Below are 11093 nucleotides of genomic sequence, written 5' to 3' on the forward strand. Positions count from 1 at the left end.
TGTGCTGCCTGGACTACACTGAACCAGGGAAAGAACTACTGTATTCAATGAATGAAGAATGAAAACTAACCACTTGAGTATAGTGTTGATTTTGACAACACTATAGTTTTAGTCTTTTTTTTTTGGGTCATATTTCAGTCACCTGAAAAGTATTAGCTTTAGTCTAGTTGTAGTCGCCTAAATATCATAAGATTTTAAGCAACTAAATCTACAGATTTTGTCGACTAAAATGTATTTGGCATTGAAATGCCTGATTTCTACTCAGCTGTGTGGTGCACAATAGCAGATCTACAAGCTCAAAATACTGACACGGTGTGAGCTTGTAGATCTTTCAGGCCCCATATACATTAGATTAGGCCTTTGACCCTGTTGTGCAAACATAACTGACACATGGCATTCATGATCAGCATCATTTACCACAGCCTTTCCCCCATGCATCCAAAATGTAAAATAAAAATAAAATAAAGCAGGTGACTTGTATATCTCTGCTGTCTCTGTTGCACAGCTTGTACAACAAGGGTTAATGATTTACGGTGCACATTGTAAAGCACTTTGAAAGGGCAAATTCCAACTGTACACAGTGTGTGAGTGTGTGTGTGTGTGTGTGTGTGTGTGTGTGTGTGTGTGTGTGTGTGTGTGTGTGTGTGTGTGTGTGTGTGTGTGTGTGTGTGTGTGTGTGTGTCTTCACGACACCCCAAGACAAATTAGTTAATTAGTTTTAACTCGCTTTTATAGGACACTTTACTCTTAAAGCCTCGTTTAATGTGCCTATAAAGCCATCATATTAGTAGGCTGTCACTCGTCAGAAAAAGATCTACAAGCTCACAGATCGAGCTTTAGATCTGTTCTTTTACTGTTGTTTTACAAACGACAGACATGTTGTCCTCCTACACGATACCGGTTTACCAACTTTGTCCACAAACAAACACGCCTTGAGAATTCCCAAACACACACACAGTGTGTGTGTGTGTGCGTGTGCGTGTGCGTGTGCGTGTGCGTGTGCGTGTGTGTGTGTGTGGTTCCGCCTCTTGTCGGACTCATCTCAGACGATAAGAGTCAAACACACACTTCCAGTGCGAGCGGACAGACCATCCACAGCTACAGGAGGGAATACTGACCCAAATCACAACCTGCTGAATACTGACCCAAACCACAACCTGCTGAATACTGACCCAGACCACTGGAACAACCTGCTGAATACTGACCCAGACCACTGGACCAACCTGCTGAATACTGACCCAGACCACTGGACCAACCTGCTGAATACTGACCCAGACCACTGGAACTACCTGCTGAATAATGACCCAGACCACTGGACCAACCTGCTGAATACTGACCCAGACCACTGGAACAACCTGCTGAATACTGACCCAGACCACTGGACCAACCTGCTGAATACTGACCCAGACCACTGGACCAACCTGCTGAATACTGACCCAGACCACTGGAACTACCTGCTGAATACTGACCCAGACCACTGGACCAACCTGCTGAATACTGACCCAGACCACTGGACCAACCTGCTGAATACTGACCCAGACCACTGGACCAACCTGCTGAATACTGACCCAGACCACTGGAACAACCTGCTGAATACTGACCCAGACCACTGGACCAACCTGCTGAATACTGACCCAGACCACTGGACCAACCTGCTGAATACTGACCCAGACCACTGGAACAACCTGCTGAATACTGACCCAGACCACTGGACCAACCTGCTGAATACTGACCCAGACCACTGGACCAACCTGCTGAATACTGACCCAGACCACTGGACCAACCTGCTGAATACTGACCCAGACCACTGGACCAACCTGCTGAATACTGACCCAGACCACTGGAACAACCTGCTGCTGAATCAACTTTAACAACAGCTGACTTGACTTTAACTACAACCACGATTCACAGTGAAATTAGACTTCAGGGAACATTGTATATATACTGTAGGGACTGGCTGATTTCCTGGCTTGAGTGTTCGTAGCTTCACTCAAAAGACAAAATGGCTTCCAAGGTGTCTTTCTCGGAAGAGGATTTTTCCTGCCCCGTGTGTCACGACATCTTTAAAGATCCCGTTGTCCTGTCGTGTAGCCACAGCTTCTGCAAAGACTGCCTGCAGGAATGGTGGCGAGAGAAGGAAATAAAGGAGTGTCCCGTTTGTAAGAAGAGACATTCAGTGGATCCACCCAGAAACCTGGCTCTGAAGAACCTGTGTGAGACCTTCGTACAGGAGAGACAGCAGAGAGCGTCACCAGGGTCTGAGGTCGAGGGTCTCTGTGGTCTGCATGCTGAGAAACTCAAACTGTTCTGTCTGAAATGTCAACAGCCAGTGTGTGTTGTGTGTCGAGATTCTAAAAAACACGTCCCATCGACGAAGCCGCAGTGGATCACAAGAAGGAGGTCCAGAAATCACTGAAGCCTTTACGGGAGAAGCTGGAAGTCTTCAATAAAGTGAAAACAAACTGTGACCAAACAGCAGAACACCTCAAGGTCCAGGCCCAGCACACAGAGACGCAGATGAAGGACCAGTTTAAGAAGATGCATCAGTTCCTAGAAGAGGAAGAGAAGAACAGGATCGCTGAACTGAGGGAGGAAGAGCAGCAGAAGAGCCAGAGGATGAAGGAGAAGATCGAGGGTCTGAACAGAGACATATCAACCGTTTCAAACAACATCAGAGCCACAGAGGAGCAGCTGAAAGCAGAACACATCTCATTCCTGCAGAACTACAAGACCACGATGCAGAGAGTCCAGCTGACGCTGCCAGACCCAAAGCCGGCCTCGGGACTACTGATAGACGTGGCCAAACACCTGGGAAACCTGACCTTCCGAGTCTGGAACAAGATGAAGGACATCATCACCTACAATCCAGTCATCCTGGACCCCAACAGCGCCCATCCAGAATACACCCTGTCTGAGGATCTGACCAGTGTGAGACGTGGAGCGAGACAGCTGCTCCCTGACAACCCAGAGAGGTTTGACCACCATGTCTATGTTATGGGTTCTGAGGGCTTTAGCTCAGGGACTCACAGCTGGGATGTCGAGGTTGGAGACAATACAGACTGGGGACTGGGTGTGTTAGCAGAGTCTTACCAGAGGAAGGGAGACGGAAGAGGTCAAGACTGGATAATACAGTTTTCTGAAGGTCAATACGCAGCATTCTCCAGAAAACCAAAGCGAGTCCTCTCATTGAAGCAGAAACCTCAGAGGATCAGAGTCCAGCTGGACTGGAACAGAGGAAAGCTGTCGTTCTCTGATCCTGATACCAACACACACATACACACCTTCACAGCCACTTTCACTGAAACACTCTATCCAAGGATTTGGACTTGTCAGTGCAACATGCCTCTTAGGATGTTACCGGGAAAGATCAGTGTAACTGTGGAATGACGTAGTTACAGATGATGATGATGATGATGATGATGATTATAATGATGACGACGATAAACTATCAACACTGGTAATATTAATCATTGATGGCTACAGAGGGCGCTAGCCCGTCCAATGTGTGGCTTTCCAAAATGATGTCATAGACCGGCCAAGTCTATGGACTTTGATGTTTGTTTGGGGCAGTAAATGATGATGTACTGTAAGACATCTGGCTGATATAAATACTGTCCTCGCTGTGCCCCTCACTTCACACGAGTGTGATTTCTACTATAAATTAAACCTAGAAAGACATTTATGATACTTTTACTGTTGTACATATTTATCATAAAATATAGAATAGGATCACCAATTTCTAAATAGTTTTATTTAGTGTGTAAACTGTGTGTTGATGCATATTTACCTTTGATTTCTGTTGAAATTATAGATCTGAAAGATCAAAATCTATCTATCTTATTTTAAAATCAAATAAACATCTATACCACACAACGTTGGTGTTCAGTTACATTCATGAGGGCCCACTATCAAGAACTTCTAGTCCAGAATGATGCTTAGGACAGTTTGTGGATGCAAAGAAAAGTGGTAACCATGCAGTGAATGACGTCATAAGAGGGATTTACTGCAGTGGAGCATGTGGATGTCCCCATGCAGCTTGGTGCAAAAACTCATTTGACAATGAAGAAATAGACCTTGAACAGGAGTAGTGCCTCACTATAGTGAAACTCACAGAGTTGTGTTAAGTACACCTCTCTCTCAGGTGGTCAGAGAGGGCATTAAGTACACCTCTCTCTCAGGTGGTCAGAGAGGGCATTAAGTACACCTCTCTCTCAGGTGGTCAGAGAGGGCATTAAGTACACCTCTCTCTCAGGTGGTCAGAGAGGGCATTAAGTACACCTCTCTCTCAGGTGGTCAGAGAGGGCATTAAGTACACCTCTCTCTCAGGTGGTCAGAGAGGGCATTAAGTACACCTCTCTCTCAGGTGGTCAGAGAGGGCATTAAGTACACCTCTCTCTCAGGTGGTCAGAGAGGGCATTAAGTACACCTCTCTCTCAGGTGGTCAGAGAGGGCATTAAGTACACCTCTCTCTCAGGTGGTCAGAGAGGGCATTCCACAGTTGGGGGCAGCCGAGGCAGAATGGTACTTGGTCTTGGGTGGGGGTGAAAGAGGTTAGTGTTTGTAGAGCGGAGATAGCGAGTCGAGGTACTACAACATTTTTCATAAAATATAGAGGCCCTTAGTTGTGGAACTCTCTAGACGTATCAGTAAGAGTCATTACTATCCTTGCTAATATTTAAGAAACTTTAAAAATATATATATAATTTCTTTCACCCTTTTTCCACCTCCAAGTGAGTTGTCCGGACATCTCACCCCGAAAGTCCGGACAACTCACCAGACATCTCACTCCGGTGAGATGTCTTCACTTTCGGGGGTGAGATGTCTTCACTTTCGGGGGTGAGATGTCTTCACTTTCGGGGGTGAGATGTCTTCACTTTCGGGGGTGAGCTGTCTTCACTTTCGGGGTGAGTTGTCTTCACTTTCGGGGGTGAGATGTCTTCACTTTCGGGGGCGAGCTGTCTTCACTTTCGGGGGTGAGATGTCTTCACTTTCGGGGTGAGTTGTCTTCACTTTCGGGGGTGAGTTGTCTTCACTTTCGGGGGTGAGTTGTCTTCACTTTCGGGGGTGAGTTGTCTTCACTTTCGGGGCTGAGCTGTCTTCACTTTCGGGGGTGAGTTGTCTTCACTTTCGGGGGTGAGCTGTCTTCACTTTCGGGGGTGAGTTGTCTTCACTTTCAGGGGTGAGCTGTCTTCACTTTCGGGGTGAGCTGTCTTCACTTTCGGGGGTGAGCTGTCTTCACTTTCGGGGGTGAGCGGTCTTCACTTTCGGGGTGAGTTGTCTTCACTTTCGGGGTGAGCTGTCTTCACTTTCGGGGGTGAGCTGTCTTCACTTTCTGGGGTGAGTTGTCTTCACTTTCGGGGTGAGCTGTCTTCACTTTCGGGGGTGAGCTGTCTTCACTTTCGGGGGTGAGCTGTCTTCACTTTCGGGGTGAGTTGTCTTCACTTTCTGGGGTGAGTTGTCTTCACTTTCGGGGTGAGCTGTCTTCACTTTCGGGGGTGAGCTGTCTTCACTTTCGGGGTGAGCTGTCTTCACTTTCGGGGGTGAGCTGTCTTCACTTTCGGGGTGAGTTGTCTTCACTTTCGGGGTGAGTTGTCTCGGGGTGAGAGTTGAGTGTTTGGCTGTTTGCGCAAAGAGTGTCTGAGCTCTTTTTTTATAGTTGACTGAATATGTACCCTTTGAGCTATTCTATATACTTTACTGAATATTTCACAAGAATATAACACAGTCAAATGTACGGTCAAATGTAATTGTAGTTCGTTTAAATATGAAACAAGCACAACATTGTAAACAAAAACGTTTTTTTTGGTTTTTATAGTTTTATTGTAATGAGTACCCGGTACCCAAAGTACAGACAACTCACCCCGCCATGTCAGAAACTGAAGACAAATCACCGGGGTGAGTTGTCCAAATACTGTTGGGCGAGCTGTCTGTCTTTTCCCTTTACCAACTCGCCTAACTCGCCCCAGCGGAAAACTTACAGACAACTCACCCCGCCATGTCAGAAAGTGAAGACAACTCACCGGGGTGAGTTGTCCAGTATTCGTCCATATGATTTAGTTCTGATGTGTAATTTTGACTAATTTGTTTTCTGTTTTTTTCTTTTCTGTGATTTTTTTCCCCTGCTGGTCCACTTCTTGCACCACCGAGTAGGTCGGTCTAGTTATTATTATATATATAAATCCACAAAACCAGCCTGTGTTAGGTGACATTCACACCAGAAAGCTTTACTGCGATTAAAACGAATCCTGCTGCGCATTGTCCGAAAGTTCGCTTCGTTTGGCAGGTGTGCACTTTGTGAAGGCTCATTCGAATCCTAATGCGCATCAAATAACCGCATTCTACTTCGACCAAAAACGGGGGTTTCGCTTCGCTTCCAATCGCACTTGATTTCGATTCGGTGCAGGTTGGAATGCAATCCGCAGCAAATAAAGGAAATGAAGCAAACGATGTGGCGGGTGAGGAGCTGAACAGGAGACGGAGAAGGCATATTTCCAGTCCAAGACGGCACGACACATGCACGTTATGAGTATAATTTTATCACCATAGATTTCACTGTGTAGGCTAGTTTATGAATGGAACACATTGCTGCGGATGACAGTGTGGAGGCAAATTCTTGCATTAAATATGCAAGAATCCCACCTTCTCTGCCCATTCGCAGCAATGAGTCTACCGAAGTATTAGGTGGGAATGTCACCTTAGTCTGTGTAGCTCTGTTCCATAGCCCTAATGCCATTGCTGTCATTGCATTAGATCTATAGGGACTTTCAATGAATTGCCCTCGCATGAAATGCACCACAGCCTCTCAACTCCCCCACTGCACTTTTTGGCCAGAAAATGATTTATTTTCTCCGGAAGGAAAAATCTTGTCTATGGGATTTTCTCTTGGCAATATCGGTAGAGGGTGCAGTGGAGTAACTAAAAGTATCTTTCTTCCGGTGAAAAACAAATCCTTTTCTGGCCAAAAAGTGCATTTTATACGTGTGGTGGTGGGCTCTAAGGCTGTCCCCAAACATTCAAGGTTCGAATGTTCGCTCGTTAGGGTTGGCACTCGAATCTTAATTAATGGGCTTGAACCATTCGGGTTTTTTTTGTTTTTTTTTATTAAATAAAAAATATTTCCCTTTTTTTATTAACTCGAAAATATATCTTGGCGAGAATGCGATATGAGCATGTAAAAAAAAGTAAGTTTCTAGTGCATTCCTGTCAGAAGTTATGATTTTTTAAAGAAATATCTCCTAGTTCTGCTGTCCCATCTCCCGTGCACATTAATTTGCTGATTGGCCTACAGCTGAGGTGATTGACCTTTCTCACCTTGTTCTGTGAGAACAAAAGAGTTCCATTGAATGGAATATCTGACGCGTCTCTCTCACACACGGACACACACACACACACACACACACCAGCATGATCACTGACAGGGGAACCGTTCTTAGCAGCCATGATATATTAGCATATGCTCTCTAGCATCACATCATAAAAAGCAGGGAACTCTGATCATTGTTGCATCATTGCAAAACAGGTGGAACAAATAACGAGCAATATACGCTGTCTTAGCTGCCTGCCATCAAGCTCACATGAGCTTGCAGATCAGCTGTTTTCGCGGAGCCACTTGACGGTGTGTGCGTGTGTGTGTGTGTGTGTTGGGAGAGACGAGAGAGATTGATAAAGAGCAGGGGAGACGCGCTGCGCTCGGATCGGATTTTTTAAATTAATTAGAAACAAATGGTCCGGATGTTCGCTCGAAAATTCCTGCCGAAGTTCGAGTCCTAAAAAAAGGGCTAAGGTACAGCCTTAGTGGGCTCAGAGAGTCTTTCAAATGGCCAAAATCGTCTTTGTATTGGTATTTTAGCAGAAGTCAAGAGGCTGTGGTGCATTTCATGCGAGGCCAATGAATTGAAAGTCCCATGCAGGGTTCCCCAATTAATTTTCCTCGAGGGCCATATTTTGACTAGGGTACCAGGCTGGGGGCCGAGTCCACACGCGTGAGGTCAAGGTCTTGCCCTGAAAATTCATTTTCAGGGCAGGACCCCATTTGAAAAGGATGCCCAGTTTGACATGCATAGGCTACTGACCCCCATTTAATGCCATTTATATCTGGGACCCCCCCAAAAAAAAAAAAAAAAAAAGATTTTTTTTTTCTTTTTTTAATTCTTCCGCGGGCCGCAAGGGGGCGCTCCGCGGGCCGCAAATGGCCCGCGGGCCACCTATTGGGGAACCCTCTAATGCAACGGCAGCAACGGCATTATAGGGCTATGGACCGGTCAGAACTTGGGAACCGTCCAACCCATTTACTTCAACATTTTCACAGATGTGTCGCAGATGACCCCAATTAGGACACCCAACCAGTGGTTTATCAGGGGAGGTGGACGCTTTTCAGACAGGGCATTAGTCCGATATTCATCCGCATGTCGGACTAGCGTCTGCTCCCATGCTTGCGGTTATGGTTAGGTTAGGAGATGAGGTGGGTTGTCATTTGTCGGACCAATGACTTGTCTGAACTACGTATCAGAACTTAAAATGCACAGACGTCTGTCTTCCTGCATGTCAGTCTCGGCCAGTCTATTGGCAAACCCAACACATCAGCTTCACAGATTGGCCATGCTTTGCGTCACGTTTGGAACAACACATGTGCACAATAGAACTCAATGTCCTTTTTAACACCAGGGAACCCAATATCTCCGTATTTACTAACGGCCGTATGGTAGTGGGCATACTGCACTGGGTACCCTGACAACGGGTACAACGGGCAACAGGTACTTTGACAACAAGTACTATAAGTACAACGCATATTGCATAAACAGGTGAGGTATGCATTCTCAGATTGCATCGTTCACGACTTGAAACAGACTTCATTACAACTTTACACATTTACACACAAGCTGCCATAGACGAGCACCGAGGTCTCTGTGCTTCTTCTCTTCTCTTGTATGTACAATATACTGCAATGTAGAAATATGTAGGATATATACCAGATTAGAAAAATTGTTATTGAAAAAAATCTTGAAAAGTCCATTGGGATGGCATGTTTCTATATGTTGGGGAGTTCTAACGAGTACCACGTACACCACTGCAACGTACCACAACCGGAGAAATTCCTGCTTAATTTTTAACTCAGAACTTCAGGGGGTTTCATTAATCAAAGCCTTCTCACAAAGAAGGCAAGTTCAGTCACATGCAATGAATTCATCAACACCCCACGTTTCTTAGCACCCTATAGGTCTGTCAAACACAAGGAATCGACCCAAACCTTACAGAAGACGACAGAACCATGGGATGATCTTTCAGAGATGTCAGCAGTAAGAGACAGAGTGAAAGGAGGCCCGGTTGAGAGCAGAGGCCTTAAACTGGCACTCCACTGAAATGAAATGTCGCCTCTTTGTTCCTGAACAGTGGGTGCTAATTGGGCCTGGCAGTATGGTGGAGGGCTACCGCTGGGCTCCCGTCTGTCACACCTGTTGAGTCATTGTCTCAGGCATTGATCGGACAGGAAGTGGAAAGGGGGGAACCGAAAGCTTACGCCGCGGTGTGGCCGCGTCGCAGAAACCTGGTTCCATTTCCTTTCAGAGCTCCGCCGCTGGAGGTGGAAATACCAACAGTGGTTGGCAGTCAATTGCTTTTAACCATTGATTAGCTTTGGTTCTAAAGGACATATAGATCATGAAGAAATTGTTTTTATTTTCTCACGTCACTTCCCTCAAAAGCCCCCTTTTTCCCAACAACATTTGCCGGATTGGGGAGCGAGGGGGGGGTTGTGGTACTATAGTACACTGGGCAGTTTGTGGATCAACATCTGAAACGTTGCTGTTTTGCTATGAAACAATTAAGGCATTCATTTATACATTCACCTTTTGTCAAAATGAGACATATGCATTTATGTGAGACGTCAATTATTCATGCACGTCTGTGTGTGTGTGTGTGTGTGTGTGTGTGTGTGTGTGTGTGTGTGTGTGTGTGTGTGTGTGTGTGTGTGTGTGTGTGTGTGTGTGTGTGTGTGTGTGTGTGTGTGTGTGCGTGCTTGCACGCACGCATTCACACAGCTTAAGGCTTAGTGCCACAGGTCCACAGACTCTGGAGTGTGATGCTAATGATGTCAATTAATGGAGCCTGACAACACAATCTGCTGCCCATTGTCTCCCAATCAACAGCTCTACTGTCCACATGAGCCATGGAGGTCTGGAGGAGACCCACGGTTTAAGCTGAGAGCTGAGGGACCGAGGCAGAGAGAGAGAGAGAGAGAGAGAGAGAGAATAGGAGAGAGTGACACAGGACAGAGGGTCATACCTCAAGGGACCTGGTTGATCTTGAAGTGAGGATTAGCTTAATTAGCAAGGCACTGTCTGATCAAGATGGTGTATTGTGTATTGTGTGTGCGTGTGCTGTTCTATGACCGATATCCATTTATTGTCATACATTTCAATACTCATTACTCTCAGCTGCTGAATTGTGTGAGGACTTCTGCGTGTGTGCCTAACGGCCTATAATATTTCAGGGTGCATAAAAACAAACTTGAAAGTGAACACATACTAGAACGTGTTACCGTAACAGAAATGTAATTCAATCTGATATAGAGAATTATAAATAACAACTGTAGGCCTATATATGTATAATGCTGCTCATATGAATATTTACAAAAGTCTACAGTCAAATTGACTGTACTGTAGACTTTTGAGGATCTCAATTAAGTGTGATGGGAGTGGTTTTGCAGTAGGCATCAGGGACGTGCACACATAGACATCAAAGGGGGCTTCAGCCCTTCCCCTTTTACCCGTCTGTAAAACAACTGCCCTTTCCAGACCACAAATGCAGCATAAATGAAAGAAATGCACATGTCCCTCCTTTCCATGCCATACCGGAAGGCAGCATTCAGGAGAATTGCTTTTTTTCCCGAAGTCTACTGAACGTGAACACAGTATTTGGCGTTGAACTAATTTGTTTAGAAATCCATGTCGTACAATGCATCTCCACTAGCTAAAGAGTGCTGGGTTGTGCCCCGAAAATAGCTGATTTACAAGAGCTTGTAGATCTGCTATTTTCGGGCCCTGCCCCTCTAACACTCTCTGCACGTCCCTGGTAGGCATATGTACTCTTCTGCA

General features: G+C 45.7%; 1 pseudogene across 1 annotated transcript; it reads left to right on the plus strand.

Moving 5' to 3' along the window:
- Positions 1-1887: 1887 nt before the first annotated feature.
- LOC306919872 (nuclear factor 7, ovary-like) lies at positions 1888-3387 on the plus strand (annotated as a pseudogene). The gene has a single exon. The product of its transcript is annotated as a nuclear factor 7, ovary-like (transcript).
- The last annotated feature ends 7706 nt before the right edge of the window (positions 3388-11093 follow it).

The sequence above is a fragment of the Electrona antarctica genome (genome assembly GCF_951216825.1).
Source record: "Electrona antarctica genome assembly, chromosome: 3".
NCBI lineage: Eukaryota > Metazoa > Chordata > Actinopteri > Myctophiformes > Myctophidae > Electrona > Electrona antarctica.